Source organism: Suricata suricatta, chromosome 3, assembly GCF_006229205.1.
Source record: "Suricata suricatta isolate VVHF042 chromosome 3, meerkat_22Aug2017_6uvM2_HiC, whole genome shotgun sequence".
Lineage (NCBI taxonomy): Eukaryota > Metazoa > Chordata > Mammalia > Carnivora > Herpestidae > Suricata > Suricata suricatta.
Genome location: NC_043702.1, coordinates 121,019,377 through 121,041,798, shown reverse-complemented (window position 1 = coordinate 121,041,798; position 22,422 = coordinate 121,019,377). Strand labels below are relative to the sequence as shown.

The 22,422-nt window shown below is 41.6% G+C and overlaps 1 non-coding gene across 1 annotated transcript; it reads left to right on the top strand.

Moving 5' to 3' along the window:
- Positions 1-3,486: 3,486 nt before the first annotated feature.
- LOC115288830 lies at positions 3,487-3,619 on the top strand. Its single transcript, XR_003907218.1, has one exon. It is a non-coding gene; the product is annotated as a small nucleolar RNA SNORA70 (small nucleolar RNA).
- Positions 3,620-22,422: the final 18,803 nt, after the last annotated feature.

Sequence of the window (22,422 nt, the reverse complement as noted above, 5' to 3'; positions counted from 1 at the left end):
AGCTCCTTTTTATCCCTGAATACTATTCAATTATACAGATGTACCACAGTTTGTTTATCCATTCATTTATTGAAGAATATCTTGGCTGCTTCCAATTTTCGACAACTGTGAAGAAAGCTGCTATAAATACCCATGTGCAGATTTTTGTGTGGACTAAAGTTTTCAACTCATTTGAATAAATAACTAGGAGTGCAATTGCTGGCATTGTAAGTCCATGTTTAGCTTTGTAAGAAACTGCCAAACTACCTTCCAAAGTGGCGGTACCATTTAATGAGCATGGGAGTCTTGACCTGCTGCATTTCTGACCTTGGCTGGGTCAGGCCTCCTTAAGCAACTTGATGGTCCCCTCACTCCTGGAAGGTTGCCATGTTGATTCCCAACGTAGTGGGATACCCGGAACTCCTGGGCTCAAGTGACATTCCTGCTTTCCGTAGCTGGGACTGCAGGTGTGGGGCACCGCCTCCAGTGCCCTTGGTCTCCAGTGCTCATCTTGCATTCCCAACCAACAATGAATGGGAGTTCCTGTTGCTTCACATCCTCACCAGCATTTGATGTTGTCAGTTATTATTGTAATTTTTGAAATTTTAGCCATTTTAGCCGATCTGGAGTGGTATCTCATCTTTCTTTTAATTTGCATTTTCTTAATGACATATGATGTTGAGCATCTTTTCTTGTGCATGTTTCCCATCTGCGTATCTTCTTTAGAAAGTTGTCTAGTTAGATCTTTTACCCATTTGGTTCAGCTCTTTTGTCTGAGGAGTTGCAGTTTTAAATAGTGTGGTAAGAGAAGGTCTCACTGAGACTTCTGAAAGATCTGATCCAGTAAGGGAGGAAGCTATTTGGAACTCTAGGGGAAGAGCATTCCAGGAAGAAGTTTAAACCCCTGCAAAGGCCATGAATGAAGGGTGTACTTGGTATGTTCTAGGTTGGTAAGAGGCCAGTGTGGTGTAAGGGACTGGCCAGGGGAGAGCTGAGCAGGTAAGAGCAGAGTGACCAGCGGGTAGGGCTGTGTGGCCTGTGGACCACAAGACTTTGCCTTCATGCTGAGTGAGATAGGAGCTAGAAGATCTTAAGCAGAAACTGATATAATCTGACTTCTGTTTAATAGCCTCCTTCTACTTGCTGTGTTGAAAGCAGACCAGAGGCATTCACTTTTGAACACCACCTCTCTGGGAAGAGAGCTTTCATACTATTCTTTTCTTTTAAAAATTATTTATTTTTAAATTTACCTCCTAGTTAGTTAGCATATAGTGCAACAATGATTTCAGGAGTAGATTCCTTAATGCCCCTTACCCACTTAGCCCATCCCCCCTCCACAACCCTTCCAGCAACACTTTGTTCTACATATTTAAGAGTTTCTAATGTTTTATCCTCCTTCTCTGTTTTTATATTATTTTTGCTTCCCTTCTCTTATGTTCATCTGTTTTATATCTTAAACTTCTCAAATGAGTGAAGTCATAGGATATTTGTCTTTCCCTGACTGACTAATTTCACTTAGCATAATATCCTCTAGTTCCATCCATGTTGTTGCAAATGGCAAGATTTCATTCTTTTTGATTGCCCAGTAATACTCCATTGTGTGTGTGTGTGTGTGTGTGTGTATGTGTGTGTGTGTGTGTGTGTATCACATTTTCTTTATCCATTCATCCATCGATGGACATTTGGGCTCTTTCCATACTTTAACTGTTGTTGACAGCATTGCTATAAACACTGGGGTGCATGTGCCCCTTTGAAACAGCACACCTGTATCTCTTGGATAGATACCTAGTAGTGCAATTGCTGGATTGTAGCGTAGTTCTATTTTTTTATTCTATTTTCTAATCTCATACTCTCATAAAATTTTGCCTGCTGCTCATTTTGTGTCCACTTCTTTGTTCTTCGAAGCTGCAAGACAACCAACTCAGCTGAGCCACCCAGGTCCCCCCTCACCATGCTCACTTTTTTGTTTTTTAATTTTTATTCATTTATGAGAGAGAGAGAAGGGCAGAGAGAGAGGGAGACACAGAATCAGAAGCAGGCTCCAGGCTCCGAGCTGTCAGCACAGAGCCTAACACAGGTTTGAACCCACAAACCATGAGACCATAACTTGAGCTGAAGTCAATCAAATGCTTCACCAACTAGCCACCTAGGTGCCCACTTTCTTTTTTTCTTTTTTTTCCATGCTCGCTTCTAATTGCCTCAAATACATTTATCTTTTTAAGTTACAATTACTATACAATCTCTGTTCTCCAGTGGTTTCTTGGGAGAAACCAAAATGCCAATTTTTTGTCATAATATTTTAACTCTTCTGGATATTTAGTGTTCTCTTAATATTTGTATTCTCATTTCAAACGTTAAAATACTTTTTCTCTTCTGCCAATTCCCCATATAAGACATAGAATTTAATTTACATTTCTGTTGAGTCTGTCATAATTTTGATCCAATAATATTTTAAATATAAATTGATTTCAAAAACATTCAGAAACTGTTATAATGAACAGAAGTAGGAGAAAAGCCTTCACATGATAATCAGGATGCACACCAGAGGTATTACTCCAAAGATAAGAAAAACATTGTAGAGGGGCGATTGGGTGGCTCAGTTGGTTAAGCGTCTAGCTTTGGCTCAGGTCATGATCTCACAGTTCATGGGTTCAAGCCCCGCGTCGGGCGCTGTGCTGACAGCTAGCTCAGAGCCTGGAGTCTCTTTCAGATTCTGTGTCTCCCTCTCTCTCTGACCCTCCCCTGCTCGTGCTGTCTCTCTCTGTCTCTCAAAAATAAATAAAAAACATTAAAAATTTAAAAAAAATTAAAAAAAAAGAAACACATTGTAGAGATGCAAGTACAGATTTGCACTTAAAATTTTTTTTTCCATTTATTTATTATTGAGAGACAGAGACAGAGCACATATGGGCGAGAGGCAAAGAGAGGAGATACAGAATCTGAAGACAGGCTCCAGGCTCTGAGCTAGCTGTCAGCACAGAGCCCGACACGGGGCCCAAACCTACGAAACATGAGATCATGACCTGAGCTGAAGCTGGATGCTCAACCGACTGAGCCACCCAGATTTGCACTACTTTTAAGGTCTTTTGGGATGACATGGTTTTTTTTTGAAGTCTGTGGGCAAGCTACAAAATGTTTATTGGTGAGAGAAGGGCATAATTTGTTCACATAAGGGTTCTCACATTTCATAGCCTCTACCTATTGTATTTTACTTATATAAATCAATCAATCAATAAATCCTGAAAACTAAACAAAAAGCAAAAACAGAAAGAAAACAAAAAAAGCAGACTAAAAGCAGGAAGACACAAGAGCAGAGATTGGTTAGGAGACTGTTGTCAAAACAGCCAAGAGGTGATGGTGACCAAGCCCTGGGGTGGTATTGATAGGTAAGATGAGAAATGATTGGATTCTGCATACATTTGGAAGATAAGGGATTTACTACTGGATTGGATGTGGAGGGGTGAGAGACCAAAATGGAGGACAGCTCTGTTCAAAGATAAACAGAGTCTGCATTTAATTAAGCCAACTGTGCTCTTTCCCCTTGGGGCCTCATGTGCCATGGCCACAAACAGTGGCCCCCTTGGTAGTGTATGCAGCCTGTTGTTTGCTGGGGTTGCCCTAAGGGACCTTGGAGACAGCCTTTTGCAGTGGAGATTCATGTCTGATCTCATGCTGTCCCCAATCTAGGCTCTAGAAAGGTAAGCATGGTGACTTTGGAAAGGTCCAGGGGCACAGTGGCTGCAGAAAAGGGAGCATGGAACCGAGGCCCTCTGCAGGGCCAAGTTCAGGGTCCCTGGCTGCAGGAAGATCCACATCTCCAAGAATGGGGGAGAAATTTGAAAACAATGTGGCTGAAAAGCAGCCCATTCCCAGATGGCTATGGGTTCAAATACATCCCTAACTGTGGCCGCCTGGACAAATGGTGGGCCCTGCACTCACGACTAACTGGTGCTGCTCCCTCCGTATTCATGCCCACTGATGAATCCTACTTTCTGTCAACACCAGCAACCATAACAAAAATAAACCGAGGTCTATTAAAATTTTAAGAGTTTATTTGAGCAAATATTGATTTGAATCAGGCAGTGCCAAACTGGAAGTAGTTAGGAGCTCTCTACTGGGGGGAACTAGGGGAAAGCTTTTCATAGAGAAGCAAAACAAGGAAATGATTTCATTGGCTATAACTTCAGGGATGCATTGTTTGGAAAAGCCTAGTTGGCTGTTTGTGATGGGTTGTTGTTCTTTTTAAAAATTTTTTTTAACATTTATTTATTATTGAGAAACAGAGAGAGACAGAGCATGAGCATGGGGAGGGGGGCAGAGAGAGGGGGAGACACAGAATCTGAAGCAGGCTCCAGGCTCTGAGCTGTCAGCACAGAGCCCAATGTGGAGCTTGAACCCAAGAGCAGTGAGAGCATGACCTGAGCCAAAGTCGGACACTCAACTGGCTGAGCCACTCAGAGGCTCCTTCTTCCCCTTGAGGCATCTGCAGGACTGACTCTGGTTTAGGTTTCAGTTTGCTTTGTAGGCTACTAATGCATCAGAGCCACCCTCAGTGAGTGACCTTCTTGGGTGACTACTTTAATGGTTCCGAGTTTGTTTTGTTTGTTTTTTCCCTAAGCAACTGAAGAATAACATTGATCATACTGTCATTCTAGGTCTGCACGAAGCCATCTTTTTCCTCTTTATTTCTTTTCTTTTTTTTTTTTTAATTTTTTTTAATGTTTTATTTATTTTTGATACAGAGAGAGACAGAGCATGAGAGGGGGAGGGGCAGAGAGAGAAGGAGACACAGAACCAGAAGCAGGCTCCAGGCTCTGAGCTGTCAGCACAGAGCCCGACCCGGGGCTCAAACCCACGAACGTGAGATCTGACCTGAGCTGAAGCCGGAGGCTTAACCGACTGAGCCACCCAGGCGCCCTTTCCTCTTTATTTCTGATCCCATATTCCTCACAGACATCCACCAGTATGCTTGAGGCTTATATATTATTTACAGTGTTTTACATTTACATTGGTTCTGTGTTATTGATTTTATTTTGTTCATCACACCTTTTCCACTTGGCGCTATGTCTTCAGAGCTAACCACATAGCTGAATGTCTATCTGCTTCATTAATTCTGGCTGCCGCTTAGTTATACACTGACTGCATACATTCCACCCCGTAGAGTTCTATTCCTGACACCCTCCCCCACGCCCCCCTGCTTACTCCCTGACATTGCAAAGGGCACTGAGAGTCACAACCTCATACAGATTTCAATAAAGACCCGCATGCAAGTTTCTGTGGAGCATATTCCCAGGAGCATGATTGCTAGGACATATTTAGTTGCATAATTACTAGTTGTATTGTTTACTGTTGCTGAACAATAGTCCTTGAGGTAACCCTACCCCACATTCTTAGCAATTCTTGATATTAAACTTTTAAAATTTTTGGGGCGCCTGGGTGGCTCAGTCGGTTAAGCCTCCGGCTTCGGCTCAGGTCAGAGCTCACGTTTGTGGGTTCGAGCCCCGCGTCAGGCTCTGTGCTGACAGCTAGCTCAGAGCCTGGAGCCTGCTTCTGGTTCTGTGTCTCCTTCTCTCTCTGCCCCCCTCTCATGCTTTGTCTCTCTCTGTATCAAAAATAAATAAAACATTAAAAAAAAAGAGTAAATACCTCATGTTTAAACTTTAAAAATTTTTATACAGTAGGATCTCATTGTTATTTTAACTACACTGATTACTAGAGAGTTCAAACCTCTTTTCATAGATTTCTTAGGCATTCATGTTCTTCCTTTGTGATTTGTCTATTCTAATTTTTTGTCCACTTTTTTACTGGATTTCCTGCCTCTTGTTAATACATAGAGGTTCTCTCTATGTTTTACATATGAATTCCTTGAGTTTCAGAGGTGGCAAATATATTCTTCTAGACTCACTTGTCTGCTAACTTTGTCTATGGGGGATGTCCTTCTTTCTATCAAAAGAAGCCCAAGTTTTGTATAAGAAATCTACACATTTCTCCTCAGATCATTTGTGGTTTTGAGGGTTTCCTTACTAATTCCTCCAGTTCAAGGTCACAGGGATATTCTTCTATACTTTTCCTGTCTTTATTGGTTTCTGTTTCAGATTAAAGTACCTAATCTAGGGGTGCCTGGGTGGCTCAGTCAACCATACCATTCTTGATTTCGGCTTAGGTCCTGATCTCACAGTTCTTGAGTTTGTGTGGAGTCTGCTTGAGACTCTCTCTCTCTCCCTCTCCCTCTCTCTGCCCTCTTCTGCTCATGCTCCCTGTCTCTCAAAATAAATAAATAAATGTTAAGTTATCTAATCTATTACAGTCAACATTTCTATATGGTATCAGGTAGAATTCCAACTGCCTTTTTCTCCACAGAGCAAGACCGTGCTTCCTGCAGCAATGTGTAAATAATCTATCTTTTCTTTATTGCTAGAGATGTCACCTCTTATTGTATACAAAGTTTCCATGTACATGTAGGTGTGTTTCTGGATCCCTCTTTTATTCCATTGATCTGTTATTACTGGGCCAGCAGTAAATTATTTTTATTGCTGTGGCTTTGTGATATATCTTAATACCTGGTAAGAAAAGTTCTCCATCTTTGTTCTTTTTCAAAACTGCCTTAGCTACTTGTGTCTTAGCTATTCTTTTATTTAAAAGACTTTTAATGTTTATTTTTAAGAGAGAGAGAGAGCAGGGGAGGGGCCGAGAGAGACAGGGAGACACAGAATCCGAAGCAGGCTCCAGGCTCTGAGCTGTCAGCACAAAGCCCCATGTGGGGCTCAAACCCACAAGCTGTGAGATCATGACCTGGGCCGAAGTTGGACGCTTAACCAACTGAGCCACCCAGGTGCCCCTGTGTCTGAGCTAGTCTTTGAATTTTTTAGAATCGAGTTTGTCACATTCCTCTCAAAATTGTGTTGGAATTTTAACTAAAAGTGTATAGTAGGCATGTTGTTTTTAGAAGAATCTATAGGCTTCTTGTTTTTGTTAAATGTTTATTTTGAGAGAGAGAGAGCGTGGAGAGAGCGCATGAGCTAGAAAGGGGCAGAGAGAGAAGGAGAGAGAGGATCCTGAGTAGGCTCTACATTGTCAGTGCAGAGCCTGAAGTGGGGGTCAATGTCATGAGCCTGTGATATTGTGACCTGAGCCCAAATCAAGAGTCAGTTGCTTAACTGACTGAGTTACCCAGACACCCCAGGATTATAGATTTCTACCAGTAAGCTCTTCAATATGAATATGGTATTCTATATTTTCTGGCCCTCTTTTGTGCTTTAGTAGAGTTTGCAAGATGATTTTTAAGACTTGACTATGGAAATCACTATAGATATATTTAAGGAAATATTTATATGAATGTAGTAGTGAATGTTCGGAAACTATGTGTTCAATAATAAAGGAGGGATTAAAAAATTTCCAATAGTTTGATTATGCATTAACAGAACATTCCATCAATAAAAAACATACTTTTAATGAATCTTTAATGATGTAAGAAAATATTCTTGCTATAATATTACATTATTAGTTTCCGAGATCACACAGACTTCTATTGTCTTTATTACATACTTTTGTGTTCCAAATTCTCTAAAATGAACATGCTTTATTTTTGTGATTATTTTTTTTTATTTATTATTTTTTAATGTTTATTTATTTATTTTGAAAGAGAGAGAGAAAGAGAGCAGGTGGGGAGGGGCTGAGAGCAAGGGAGAAAGAGAATCAATCCCCTCTTGAGCCACGGAGCTCAATCTTGTGAGATCATGACCTGAGGGGAAATCAAGTCAGATCCCCAACTAACTGAGCCTCCCAGGCACCCCTGTTTTTTTTTTTTCTTTTAAGTTGTTGGAAGCAACTAAGGTTTGAATTGCCATCTGACTGTGCAAACATGGGGAAAATGGTTTTTGACTCGTCTGATGAGTTCATCCAGCATGAAACATAACTCATGTGAAAATTTCCCAGTTTGACCCCCTGCCTGCTCCATCTGCTGGCCAGTTTGTCAGGCTGCCTGACTCAGCTAAAGCTGAATAAGTGTAATTTCACACGTTTGCCTTTTCATGCAACAAATCTTTTAACAGTCTGCTGCTAGATGCAAGGCACCCTATTAGAGCCATTGAAGACAAAGGAATGAGTTAGATAGGCTCAGCCCCCAAGGGGCTCAGCGTGGCATATACACACCCGAGGGTCAGGTCCACCTTCTGTGCCAACTCTCGAATCTTCTATTTCCAAGCAGGCCAGGCTTTTTTCACTTTCTCCGTGCTGTTCTGTCATTTGGAATTCCTTTCTTCCTACAACAATAAACATGCTACTTATTCTTTACACATCTGCAAGGACTTCTCAAGCCCTCCCACTTTCTCTGACATTCTTCCAGCACTTCCAATGTGGCTCACACTTGGCATGTTTTTTGGTGCATTCTTAATCTCTTTAGTCATCTTTCCCAAGGCAAAGCTGGAGGCAAGCTTGTTGTCTGCATTAAACACTGCCTTTCAGGTTGTAATGGACAGGAACAATGGAAATTCAGCATGTATATTTTAGAACAACACACCCTACAACACCTTTCTCTTGTGATATTGTCAGCAGATAGGGAGATTAAGGAAAAGAAAGTATAGGACCACACTGCTGATAGATCGCCAGTGTCCTTAAGAGTTTTAATCAAAGAGATTGTCTGATAGATTTCACTGAAGCTGAGGGGATATTTATTAGGGAATTAACAGACCTTCATTACTTAGAGACCAAAAGAGTGGTTCCTTCAGGACCTGGGGCTCAGCCTTGTTCCTGTGGCCCCTGCCCTGCACTCCACCCAGTTGGAGAAGGTGTGTCTAATTCTGATTTGCAGAGGGCAACTTCCAGGTCTGAGCTTTGCTCCCTAGAGCTGTGTTCCCCGGTGCAGTGTCTCTCTTGACACCTGTGGAAAGGAGCTACAGAGGCCCAGGTGTCCCTGTGAAGAGGGGAGACCCTGTTCTGTCTCCCGGACTCACCCATCAGCTCATTCTCTCCTACGTGGAGGAGTGAGGAGAGTGTGGGGACGCAATGTTCGTTCCACGTGTCTCCCTCTTGGGATGTGGAGTTGAAATCCTTCCCTCCTTCCTCTCCTAGGATGTGTGGAATGCCCTGTACCAATCCTCCTGGACACTTCTTACAACTCCACGTGGTGTTCTCATTCTCCTTTTATAAACGCACGGCAGGAAAATGGAGGCCACCACAGCTGGCAGATCACTTGGAAGTTTTGGAAGAAAGAGAAAAAGAAGGAAAGAGTGAGCTGCAAAAAGCACACTTTTGTTTTTTGAAGGGAGAATGTGTCTATATAACAAGGAGAGCTTTGTTTGGGGGCCAGTAGTTCTCAAACTTGAGTATCAGAATCACCTGGAAGGCTCATTAGAACACAGATTGCAGGTTGTACGCCCAAAGTTTCCGAATTAGAAGGTCTGGGTGGGGCAGGAAAACTTGTCGTTTTAACAAGTTCCCACGTGCTGCTGATGCTGTTGGGCCCGTAGTCCGAGAACCTCTGTTAAACACTGAGGCAGGGGTTGGCAAAACATAGCCCACTGATTATGGTTCTTCTTTTTTATTTTCTCACTCGTGAGTTAAGAATGGGTTTTATATTTTAATTTTTATTAATTATCTTTTATTTTATTTTTGAGAGAGAGAGACACACACACAGCATGAGTGGGGAAGGGGCAGAGAGAGAGAGAGAAACCCAGAATCCGAAGTAGGTAGGCTCCAGGCTCTGAGCTGTTAGCACACAGCCCGTCATGAGGCTTGAACCCATGAACCATGAGATTATGACCTGAGTTGAAGATGGACACTTAACCGACTGAGCCACCCAGGTGCCCTGAAAATGGATTTTATATTTTTAAATGGTGGGAAAAAAGTCCGAAAAAGAATAATATTTTATAGCATGCAAAATAAATTTAAATTTCATTGTCCATGGAAAGGTTTTATTGGGACACAGCCATACTTATTTCATTTTGTATTGTCTAGGGCTGCCTTAATGCTACCACAGCATTGAGGAATGCTACCACACAGAGACTCCATGGCCTGAAGAGTCTAAGATATTTACTACCTGGTCCTTTACAGAAGTTTGCTGTGCCTCCCTCTCCGCCCGCAAGGATGAAGAGGTGAGTAATACAGGAGGAGGGTAGCTGATGGAAGAGGCCGTGTTGTGCATGGACCTGTGTAAAATTGTAGATGGCCAATGGTTAGAATTTGATAAAGGTCAATTCCTGGAAGTGAGTGGGGAGGAGAATGATAAAATGTGTTAAATTTAAAGTGTTTAAGGGGCAGCATGGACCGCTGAGGCTGAAGATCAATCACTTAGTATTGTATGTGTACATATTGTGTTATTCTTTAAAAATTTTTAAAGTTTATTTGTTTATTTTATTCATTTTGAGAGAGAGATAGAGAGCAAGCAGGGGCAGAGAGGAGAGACAGAATCCCAAGAGGCTCTGCACTGTCAGCGCAGAGCCAGATGTGGGGCTTGAACTCACAAACTGTGCGATCATGCCCTGAGCTGCCGCTCAGATGCCCCTCAAGTGTTATCATTCTATCCAGTTTTTCTCGCTGTCCCAGCATCCTTGTCTTTGTGTCTGTGAAAAGTTTAGTGTCAGGATGTGGTAAGCACGCACAGTGGAGTGTTGCAGAGTCTTGCATGGGGGTGCCCAGCGGCGCATGTACCCCTGTTTGGGAAGGTCAAGGAAAACTTCCTGACTGAGGTCTTCACTGAGACTCAAGAGAGATTTGGATTTAGGCTCAGGCTGGGCAGAGTGGAGGTGCTGGGAGTAGAGAAAGGAGAAGAAATGGGGGACAGTAGCAGACAAAAGTGCACAGGCCAAGGGTCTTAGATGAAGGGGACTGTTTGTCAGGAGCTGAGGATTTGGGGGTGATCAGGCTGAGGGGCTGCAAGCATTTGTCGATGTCAGGTGTCCTGCAGGCCGAGTGTGGTCTCTTCTGTGACGGTTTTGGTGTCATTGGGGAATTTTAAGCCAGGGGAGGACATGATGAAATCACAATTTAATTTAATTTAATTTAGTTTTGAGAGAGAGAGACAGAGAGACAGAGAGCGAACACAAGTGGGGGAGAGGGGCAGAGAGAGAGAGAGAATCTTAAGCAGGCTCCACACTTGGCACTGAGCCTGACATGGGGCTTGATCCCACAACCCTGGGATCATGACCTGAGCCAAAGTCAAGAGTCAGATGCTCAACCAATGAGCCACACCAGGTGCCCCTGAAATCACCACTTTCAAAAGTTCATTTAGGGGGTGACTCAATCCATGAAGCATGTGACATTTGATCTCAAGGTCACCATTTCAAGCCCCATATTAGGCATCGAGCTTACTTACAAAAAGAAATAAGAAATAAAATAAAATAAAAAGCTCATTTGGTGGCAGCGTAGAGAATGAATTGGAATTCTCCTTTCTAATCACTCACAATAATTGGCACTGTCTTCAGCACTTCCTGTGGCCTGATTTGTATTAAGATATTACATTTTTTAAAATGTTTATTTTATTTTTGAGAGAGAGCAAGAGACAGTACAAGCAAGGGGTGAGCAGAGAGAGAGAGGGAGACACAGAATCCAAAGCAGGCTCCAGCCTCTGAGCTGTCAGCACAGAGCCTGACGTGGGGCTCGAACCCACAGACTGTGAGATCCTGACCTGAGCTGAAGTCGGACTCTTAGCCAACTAAGCCACCCAGGTGTCCCTGCATTAAGATATTTGTGTAAGCTGTCTTGTCTACTATTTTATGAGCTTCAGTGCCAGGGAGCCTATTTTATTCAAAGGCATAATATTCCCTCCCATCACTTAGCATGTTCTTGAACCTAGTAGGTTCTCAGTGAGCGTTTGTGTGAGGATTAATGTACTCTCTTGTACACAAAATCTTTCATATTTTATCCTTGTTTCCTTCTTCCCTTCATGTCCCACACTCAGAAACCAACATCATTTGTTCTCCATAGAGGGCCCCAAATCAAGATAGATAATTTGGCAAAAGATGTGTTTCCAAAATATTGATTGAGGGCACTGTGTGAAATGGGAAGGCATTGAAGGGTTTTCAGCAGGGGATTCAAATTTTCATGTTTAAAAATAATCACTCTGAAAAAAAAAACATCACTTGGGTGCCAGAGTCCAGCTCCAGCAGGTCCTGGGCTCCCTGAAGGATGGACGGTGTTGGTGAAAGGGGGAGGGAATGAGAGAGCTACCGTTTTGTTTTTTTTTTCTGATCACCAGGCTGGCATCTCTGCACTGACTGGAGAGTCAGCTTTATGTATGGTATAAAATGTAGGGGGATAGCACAGAAGTGGATTTGCCTTAGACAATGCTTTCTGATGACAAATTTCTTTGGTATATAAAAATTTCCCAGAACATAGATTGGTAGAAGACTCATGAATAATCTTTATCAATAGTGATTGATGTAGGTGATTTAGATGCTTATCATATGGGGAAGGAGGGTGTCTTTAGCATTTAAATACAAGACAGTGTTTTCAGCATAGCAAAGGCAAAAGTTAGTTCTTTGTGAGCAGAGGTCAACAGCCTGTTTTCTTGAGGGGAAGTAAAACAGGTTTCTCAGGAAATGTAATATTTGCTCCCATAATCACAAAAGAAGAAATTGCTATAATAAGTTCCTTCACAAGGTGCAATCAGCAGATTTTTGAATAAGGGGACAAGTCACTCCCAATACCAATCAGCAAGGTGACTTGGGGGGCCGGTGCTCAAGCAATAATTGAGTGGGTTGGATACCAGTCACCATCTGATGGCGGGAGGCCTTGCAAGACCCTCCTTAACCTCACAAGGAGTATGCTCAACTTAGTGAGTTCAGAAATGGCTACACTTGGGCAGGCTGAGAGAAAAGCAGCTCAAGATTTCTTATAATCAACTTCTTTCCCATTCTCTGTGATCCAGGGGTAAGGTGAGAGAGGAAGAACAATTCACTATTTCTTCCTTTCTACTGTCCCTTTGTTCAAGTTCCAAGAATTCCCAGAATGCTTTTTTGCTTGCTCACTTCACCACCTTACTTGTCCCATTCTGGAATCTCAGCCAACTTTACCTCTACTATGCACCTGCCGTATGGCCTTAGCAGAAGACACAATGCAGTGGTAAGCCATGCATTTGTATAGATGTGTCATTAGGAAATAGCCTGTATCAGTAGGCTATTTCCTAAGGCCTTTTTGTGCACCAGAAGCATCTTGCTTCAATGGAGACAAGAGGGGGGATTTCACCCATAGGTGTGGGGAGAAGATTTTTTAAAAAATTTATTTATTTATTTTTGAGAAAGAAAGATATAGAGATAGGGTTGAGAGATAGAGATAGAGAGAGAGAGAGAGAGAGAGAGAGAGAGAGAGAGAAAGAGAGAGAGAGAGAGAGAGTGAGAGAGAGAGAGAGAGAAACTAAAGCAGGCTCCAGACTCCAAGCTGTCAGCTCAGAGCTCCACGTGGGGCTCAAACCCATGAACTGTGAGATCATGACCTGAGCTGAAGCTGGTTGCTTAACCAACTGAGCCCACCTAGGTGCCCTGATTTTTTGTTCTGAGAGGTATCTGTGAGAAATAAGCCCACTGACCCAATCAAAGGAGGGATGCGGAGACTCAGACCACAGTGAAGCGAGGCTTTAATCAATGTTCTTGCAAGAGTGGGTATGTGACAGACAGGTACACCCAGGGAAGTCCCAGCAGGCAGTGTAGCTCCTAGCATGCAGGTCCGTCCCCTGGTTCCTCATTGGCCGAGTACTATGGAGGTTATAGCCTTTCCTGGAGGACGCCTGTGCCCATCCAAGGCAAAAATTAGTCTGATTGGAACAAACGCACATACCCTGGGGTGATGCAGAGACTTTGAGTCCCTCTTCTCTTTATTCTATCGCACATGCTTGGTGCAAAGCCTGTGAAAAGAAGCCTATAAAACAGGGGGAAGAAGAACCAGGAAGTCAAGTGTCTAAGGGTTTGGAACTCCATTGTTTGGTGGGGAGGGCAGGTCATACATAGTTCCAATAGGTTGTAAACCTCTTGTTAATTAGACAACACAGCTTTTATTTGGTATTTCTGAAAATGAATTATCTCCCTTCTTACAGTTTCTCTATCTTATTGATGACTCCTCAAGATAAATGTAGCAAGAACAATAAAAGCTAATGTACATGGGGGCACCTGGGTGGCTCAGTCGGTTAAGCGTCCGACTTCGGCTCAGGTCATAATCTCACAGTTCGTGAGACAGTCGTTTGAGCTCACAGTTCGTGTTGACAGCTCAGAGCCTGGAGCCTGCTTGGAATTCTGTGTCTCCCTTTCTCTCTGCTCCTACCACACTTGTGCTCTGTTCCTGTCAAAAATAAATAAACATTAAAAAAATAAAAAATAAAGAAGCTAATGCACATGTATCTCATGCCCTTCACTATTCCAAGCACTTGACTTGCTGAATCCTCACTGCATCCTTCTGAAGTAGATGCTATTATTGCCCCATTTACAGGTAAAGACATGGTGGCACAGAGAGTCTCAGTAACTTACCCAGGATCCATGGATAATAAATACCCTTGTCCACTATGTCATGCAAAGAATGTACCGATGTCAAGCAAGTTTGACATATATTATTTATTTATTTATTCATTTATTTTGAGAGAGAGTGAGAGAGCATGAACAGAGAAGGGTCAGAGAAAGGGAGAGAGAATCCTAAGCAGGCTCCATACTGTCAGCACAGAGCCCAGTGCAGGGCTTGAACTCACGAACTGTGCGATCATGGACTGATCTGAAATCAAGAGTTGGATACTTAAGTGACTAAGCCACCCCGGTGCCCCCAACCACAATTCTATTATTTGCTTCCATGAGTCTGACTATTTGAGATACCTTGTATAAGTGCAATCCTGCAGTATTTGTACTCCTGTGGCTGGCTTATTTTGCTTAGCATAATGTTCTCAAAACTCCTTCATGCTGTCCCATATTGTAGGATTACCGTCTTTTACTATACTGTTAAGGCTGAATAGTATTTCATCGTATGTGTATACCACATTTTAAAATGCATTTATCCGTCGCTGGACACTTAAGCTGTTTTAGTTTGGCTGTTGTAAACTGTGCTGCAATGAACATAAGGATGCCAATAGCCCTTCAAGATATGAAAAAACATATGAAAAAGTGCTCAATATCACTACTCATCAAAGAAATGCAAATCAAAACCACATGAGACAACCCCCACAATGAAATATCATCTCACACCTCCCAGGATGGCCATTGTCAGAAAACCCGAAAAGACAAGTCTTGGCAAGGCTGTGAAGAAACTGGAGCCTGTTCACTATTAAAAAAAAAATTAAAAATAGAACTACCATATGACTGAGCAATCCCACTCTGGCTATTTGTTTCAGCAAGTTATTATTATTATAATTTTTAAAAGTAGGCTTCACGCCTAGCATGAAGCCCAGCCAAGTGCTTGAACTCACAGCCTTGAGATCAAGACCTGAGTTGAGATCAGGAGTCAGATGCTTAATTGACTGAGCCACCCAGGTGCCCTATGCAAGTTATTTTAAGGTGAATTTCATGTTGTCCAACTCTATATTGCCATGTGGGTGGTGTTCTTTCAGCCTTGCGTGCCCCATTTCCTTTTATGGAAAACTGCATGAACAAAGCAGAGGACTCAGAAGTTCTTGAGTCACATAGTAAGAATGGTCCATGCTGAAATAAAACATTGTGTTAAAATACCAGATGAACCTGAAAGTTATGTAGCCATTTTGGAGAAATTAATGTTCTGGAAGATACTGGCTTGTTTCCAAGCATAGTCTTATCACCAATGGGTGTCTCCCTGGACCTTATTATCATAATTATTTCCTGTTTCACTTTGCTGTCACTTGTGGTGAGTCACTCTGATAACTCAGAAATTTTCTGGTATTGCCAGAAGGCTCAAGTCAGGAATGAAAGGAACTGAAATCTGAAAGAGACTTCAAAAGAAAATCCCATTGCTGAGACTTCAAGTTTTATTCCAGGGAGAAGGAAATAAGGAAATCCTGCTCAAAATAATTCAGCACTATGCTGTCAGAGCAATCCCACCTGAACTGGATTCTCTCCCACCCAGTGCACACCAGGGGTTGCCAGGCTGGGTGACCTGTAATGTGCTGAAAGTGGTGTGACAGGTCCTGACACAAGCCACTTCATCTTTCTGCTCACTGTTGCAGCGATGTGATACTGTTGGGCTGATGCCAGTTATATAAATCAACAATTTGAACTTGTTGGTAGACCTTTAGAGCTGGGATGAAAGGGGTCTCACAGGTCATCAAGGTAAAATGTCGGTTTCAGTCAGCTCAGGCTGCCCTAACAAACTACCTTAGTCTGGGTGGTGTAGGCCATAAACATTTATTTCTCCCAGCTCTGGAGGCTGGGTAGTCCAAAGTGCTGGGCACTGATTTAGTGAGGCTCCTCTTCCTGGTTTGCAGACGGCCCTTTTTTCGGTGACCTAATGACTTAATTGCCTCCAAATGGCTTCATCTCCAAATAACATCTCCTTGGAGATGAGAGTGTTAACATATGGATTTTGTGGAGACAAAGACATTCAGTACATATCAATGATGGTAATTTGTGTGTGTGTGTGTGTGTGTGTTTTAATTTTAGGAGTGGAGCCCTGTTTTTATTTATTTATTTATTAAGCTTTTAAAATTGTTTTCATTTATTTTTGAGAGACAGAGACAGCTTGGGGGGGGGAAGGGCAGAAGAGAGGAAGATACAGAATCTGAAGCAGGCTTCAGGATCTGAGCTGACAGCACAAAGCCTGATGTGGGGCTTGAACTCATGAACCGTGAGATCAAGATCTGAGTCAAAGTCAGACAATCAACTGAGCCACTGAAGCACCCCAAACCATAATTTTTAATGTTTATTTATTTATTTTGAGAGAGAGAGAGAAAGAGAACGAGCAAGAGCGCATGCAAGAGAGACACACAGAGAGAGCGAATCCCCAGTAGTCTCCACACTAGCAGCACAAAGCCTGATGCATGGCTTGAACCAACAAATGAGCCCGTGAGATCATGACCTGAGCCGAAACCAAGAGTTGGACACTTAACCGACTGAGCCACACAGGCGCCCCAGAAGTAAACACAATTTAATTTGCCTGCCTTTTCTTCTCTCTCCTGAGTGGCCTGCAAAGGCACATACGCCAAACACAGTTTAATGACCTCCGATCTAGTTTGAATCTTTCCCTGTACAAACGAGAGGATTGAGGCCAGGGAAGGGCAGTGGTATGTCTAAAGTCATTCATTGTGTTAGTGGCAAAAGTTGTGGCCATGCACATGACTGTTTGGGGCATGGCAATTCAATCTTTCCAGTGATCTTGGTCAAAAATATCGTAATCACTTTTTCTTCTCTTGCTTCCACACTGCACATCTTAGGGTCCATCATCAACTACCTTCAAAATATATCCAGAGTCAGACTGTCCTTCCCCAGCCCATGCTATGACTTTGATCCTAGTTGCCAATTTTCTTCTGCGATAGCATCCCAGCTCATTTCTATGCTTCAAGGTAGTGTTGATCCTACTTCCAACTTACCCTTGCTGGTTTCACTCAACAGAGCAACCAAATCAGTCCTTTTAAAAACACTGTGTTTAATTGAATCTAAGATGCCACCAAATTAAGAGGCATCATTATCTCATGTACCCTTGAGAAAGAAACACTTCCTGTCGTATAATGATGTAATGCTCTCCATCACTTACAAGTTTTGCTTTAGCCTTTGTACTGTGCTCCAGTAAGTACCTGGCCCTTGTAAGGCTGGGTTAGGTGTTCCACCCACGTACTCTCACAAGTCTGCTTATCTTTCACTTGATATTGTATTCAAGTTACCTGTTTACTCATCTGTCTTCTTTTAGTATGCTAAGGTATACTCATGAACTCACAAACTGTGAGAGTATGACCTGAGCCAACTTGGGACAATTAACCGACTGAGCCACCCAGGTGCCCCATGAATGAATGTTACACAGGCTGATTCAATGTCTACCATTATATGAACACCTGAGCCCCCAAACTTTATTTACTGCATACGTAAGCAGTTTTTTATGTCAAGGTGTGGCTAAATCAGTTTTCTACTAGTGGCCCTATCATGCAGGGTGACAGTCTTCCTGGACAGACCCTACGGTGGGTCGTCCTGCCATCATGGCATATACAGCACGTAACTTCCCAACTTTAATATGTTTTTGTGGAATGCCTGCATTTGTAGTCACATATTTTTAAGAGAGTTTTTTAAAGTATATATAGTATACATGATAAACTATTATCATCTTTGACTCCCGAGATGGTTCCTTCTACATAATTACTGTTTTTACTTTGCATGTGGCCTTTGGGTCTTTATGCATTTTCATGCATATTTACAAAACAAATTTATGGAAATATACAGTATTATTCTAGGGGTACTTATTTCTAAATATATTAGGCAAATTGCCTTTAAATTAAAAATTTTTTTAAGAAATAAGCATTTTATTATTTTATTTTTATTTTATTATTTTAATTATTTTTTTGCTTTATAAAATTTTTTGTGTTTATTTATTTTTGAGACTGAGAGAGACAGAGCATGAGTGGGGTAGGGGCAGAGAGAGAGGGGTATAAAGAATCCGAAGCAGGCTCCAGCCTCTGAGCTGTCAGCACAGAGCCTGACACAGGGTTCAAACTTGTGAACCACGAGATCAGGACCTGAGCTGAAGTTGGACACTCAACTGACTGAGCTGCCCAGGGGCCCCTTTATTTTTATTTTATAAAGGAAAATGTGATTTTTATTTTTTTATTATATTTATTTAATTTGATTTAAATCCATGTTAATTAACATATAGTGTAATAATAGTTTCAGGAGTAGAGTTTAGTGATTTATCACTTGTGCGTAACATCCAGTGCTCATCCCAACAAGTGCCCTCCGTAATGCCCATCACCCCTTAGCCCATTCCCCCACCCAACACCCCACCAGAAACCTTCAGTTTGTTCTCTGTATTTAAGATCTCTTATGGTCTCCCTGTTTTTATCTTATTTTTCCTTCCCATATCCTATGTTCATCTGTTTTGTTTCTTAAATACCACATGTGAGTGAAATCATATGATATTTATCTTTCTCTGACTAAAAGTTCATTTTTAATGAGACTTCTATATATGGTAAATGTACCATATATAATTAAATGCAGCTAAATATAAAGGACCAACCAGCATGGCTAAGGACCCACTTAAATGTATTTAAGTATTATGAACATCTGGACACTAAAGAAACATACAGATTTTGAAAAAGCGATCGGAGTGTCCAAGTATTAATGTAAGAATAAATTATACTTGGAACATGGGAGGAGAGGAAAATGTCTTTCTTTGTGTGCTTTTTTTTTTTTTTTAAGTAATCTCTACACTCAATGTGGAGATTGAACTCCCCACCTTGAGATCAAGAGTCAGATGCTCTACTCACTGAGCCAGTCAGGTGCCCCAAAGAGAATGTCTTTTTTAAAAAAAATTTATAATGTTTATTTATTTTTGAGAGAGAGAGACAGAGCGCAAGCAGGGGAGGGGCAGAGAGAGGGAGACACAGTATCCGAAGCAGGCTCCAGGCTCTGAGCTGTTTGATTTGGGGCTCAAACTCACAAGCTGTGAGGTCATTACCTGAGCTGAAGTCAGCTGCTTAACCGACTGAGCCACCCAGGTGCCCAGGCAACTAGTCTCAGTTTAGAAGTGTGGTACTAAACCTCTTCCCTTTGGATAAGTTTGAGCTATTCTTCGGGGCAAGGGGACATTTTCCTACTGGTAGGGGCATTTTACCTTTGCACAGTGGGATGTCCACAGGCTTGAGAACTCAGGTGCCTGGCTTGGAATCAGGATAGCTGGTCCCACCACGTTATGGAAGCCGACCTACCTTGGCCTTTTGTTTTCTGTCCGCCACCTTCTTAGCATTTTTATCTGCAAGTTAACAATGAGACAGCCCTGGATTTCGTTCTTTTAAAAACTGTCCCATTCAGCAAAGTATTTCTTTTCCCACCTCTTGGGACTTTAAGTTTTTATCAGATAAACTGAGTATATCCCCTGTACCCTACTCTGGCCACATAGCCTGACCTGGTCTTTTCAGCACATTTGGTTAAAGCCTGTTGTTCACAATTGCTGCTTGTATGGTCATAAAACCAAAATTTTAGTAGCATTAATAACATTAAATAAGAAAACATGCTTTAAAATGAATTTAAACGGTCTGTGCCAACATTAACTAATAGACATCAATTTTGATGAAATCATTGGCAGCTTAGGCTGGTCTAGTGAGTCTGCTTTTTGTTGTAGAAGCACAGCAGCAACAACAATAAATTAAAATTCATCTAAATTACTAAGTATCAACTTCTTTTTTTAAGTATCAATTCTTTCTTATCATCTTTTATTTTTTATTTTTTATTTTTTTTAGTTTATTGTCAAGTTAGCTAACATACAGTGTAGTCTTGGTTTCAGTAGTAGATTCCCATGATCCATCGCTTACATACAACAGCCAGTGCTCATCCCAACCAGTGCCCTCTTCAGAAATGCCCATCACCCATTTTCCCCATCCCCCTGAACGTCCCACCCCCATCAACCCTCAGTTTGTTCTCTGTATTTAAGAGTCTCATCATTTGTCTCCCTCTCTGCTTACACCTTATAAATTAAGCAGTACAACTTTAGGGTGATTCATATATCTGGGCTTATTGAAAACAAACACTGCTTCCTCTCATTTCTTTCTAGAGGAATTTAGAGAAAATCCATTTTTTTCAAAAAGATTTTATTTTTAAGTAATCTCTACACTTAATGTGGGGCTTGAACTCACAACCCCGAGATCAAGAATTGTATCCTCCACTGACTGAGCCAACCAGGGGCTCCTAAAATCCATTTCTTAATAGTTTCTTTGCCATGCAAGGATGACAGCTTACCTAGTGAACATCTCTTACCCCAGCCCTTCCAGCCATTCCCTACTTGGAGCTCCTCTGGTGTGGTGGTTATGAGCATGAGCTCTGGAACCATCAGCTGGACCTTGATTTCAATCATGACATGCCATACACTAATTTTATGTCATTTAACTTCTTTGGACCTCAGTTTCCTCATCTGTAAAAGAGTGATACTCATAGAAGCTAATTTGCAGTCAAATGCTCTACCCCAGTAGTATAGCCCCATAGAAGCTAATTTGATATGGAATTTGAGAAGAAAGGATTTAGTAAATTACTCTGCTTTTGAGTAAAAACATTGGAAAAAATTAATTCAACTCAAAATCCTCATCCTTATTTTCTTAGGAATAGAACAATAGAAGAAAACCAAATCAGGAAATCAACTCTACACCATTTTCTGACTGAGAACATCCTCACAGAGCATGGCCCCAATAAACAAAGTGTCTAGTGGAAATCTTTTGCCTCTAGGATATTCAAGACTTGTGGAAGACTCGCTTTAACCCCATTAGAATGGTCCAATCTGGTTGGACTTAAAGTTCGGTCTGTTCCATTTTTTAAAGGCCAATTTTCCATTCCCCAGATTATAGACCTCTAATTCAGTAGTTGTTAAATCTAAAATGCTGGCCAGTAAGTTTTCTCCTGGACACATTCAAAATTGGGGTCTTTTGTGTAAATGGTTTATAGGACAAGCCGGAGAGAATTAGGTACTGCTCTTCCCATTATTGACCACCATTTAATCCATCACCTTATGCTGAAAACTCTTTTCTAAGCATACAGTTATTTGCAGTTTTTATTGATCTTTCCTTGGCCTTTGCCTCTGTGGTCAGGAATCTATTCTGAACTTAGCCGCTGGGCTTCATAGAATCCCTAGAGCTACTGAAGCTAATGTAGAACCTGTACTTTAATAGCATCATGAAAATCTGGGTCAATAGATAAATTTAATTCAGTTGAAGTAAAATGCAATATGATGAAGTCTACACCTTCTTTTAAAGCAGCTCTTCTGTAATGTTTTGACGTCATCTCTCTTTGAGCTGGGTGGATGCTAAGTAGATATGCACTCCTATCTGCTGATACCATCATTTTATTATCAGGAATTACTGTAATCTCTTACTGTAAAAAAATGTCTTAGATCAGCTTTAGAGAATCCAGTAACACTTGTGTGTGGATTTATGGGAATTTAACATATTAAAGGTGGCATTTCAAAGCAAAGAGGAATGATGGAGTGTTTAATAAATGCTATTGAGAAAATCAGTAATTATTTAGAAAAAGAAAGAAGTTTATTCATACCTCACAGCATGCCATGAAATAAATTCCAGAGGCACCTGGGTGGCTCAGTCAGTTAAGCATCCGACTTCGGCTCAAGTCATGAACTCACAGTTTGTGGGTTCGAGCCCCGCGTTGGGCTCTGTGCTGACAGCTAGCTCAGATCCTGGAGGCTGTCTTTGGATTCTGTGTCTCTTTCTCCCTCAGACCCTCCCCTGCTCATGCTCTCTCTCTCTCAAAAATAAATACAACATTAAAAAAAAATAAAAATAAATTCCAGATTGTTTAGAGGCCTAAACAGAAGAAACTATACTATAATGTTTTAAAATAAAACAAAGATTTTCTTCACAATTTT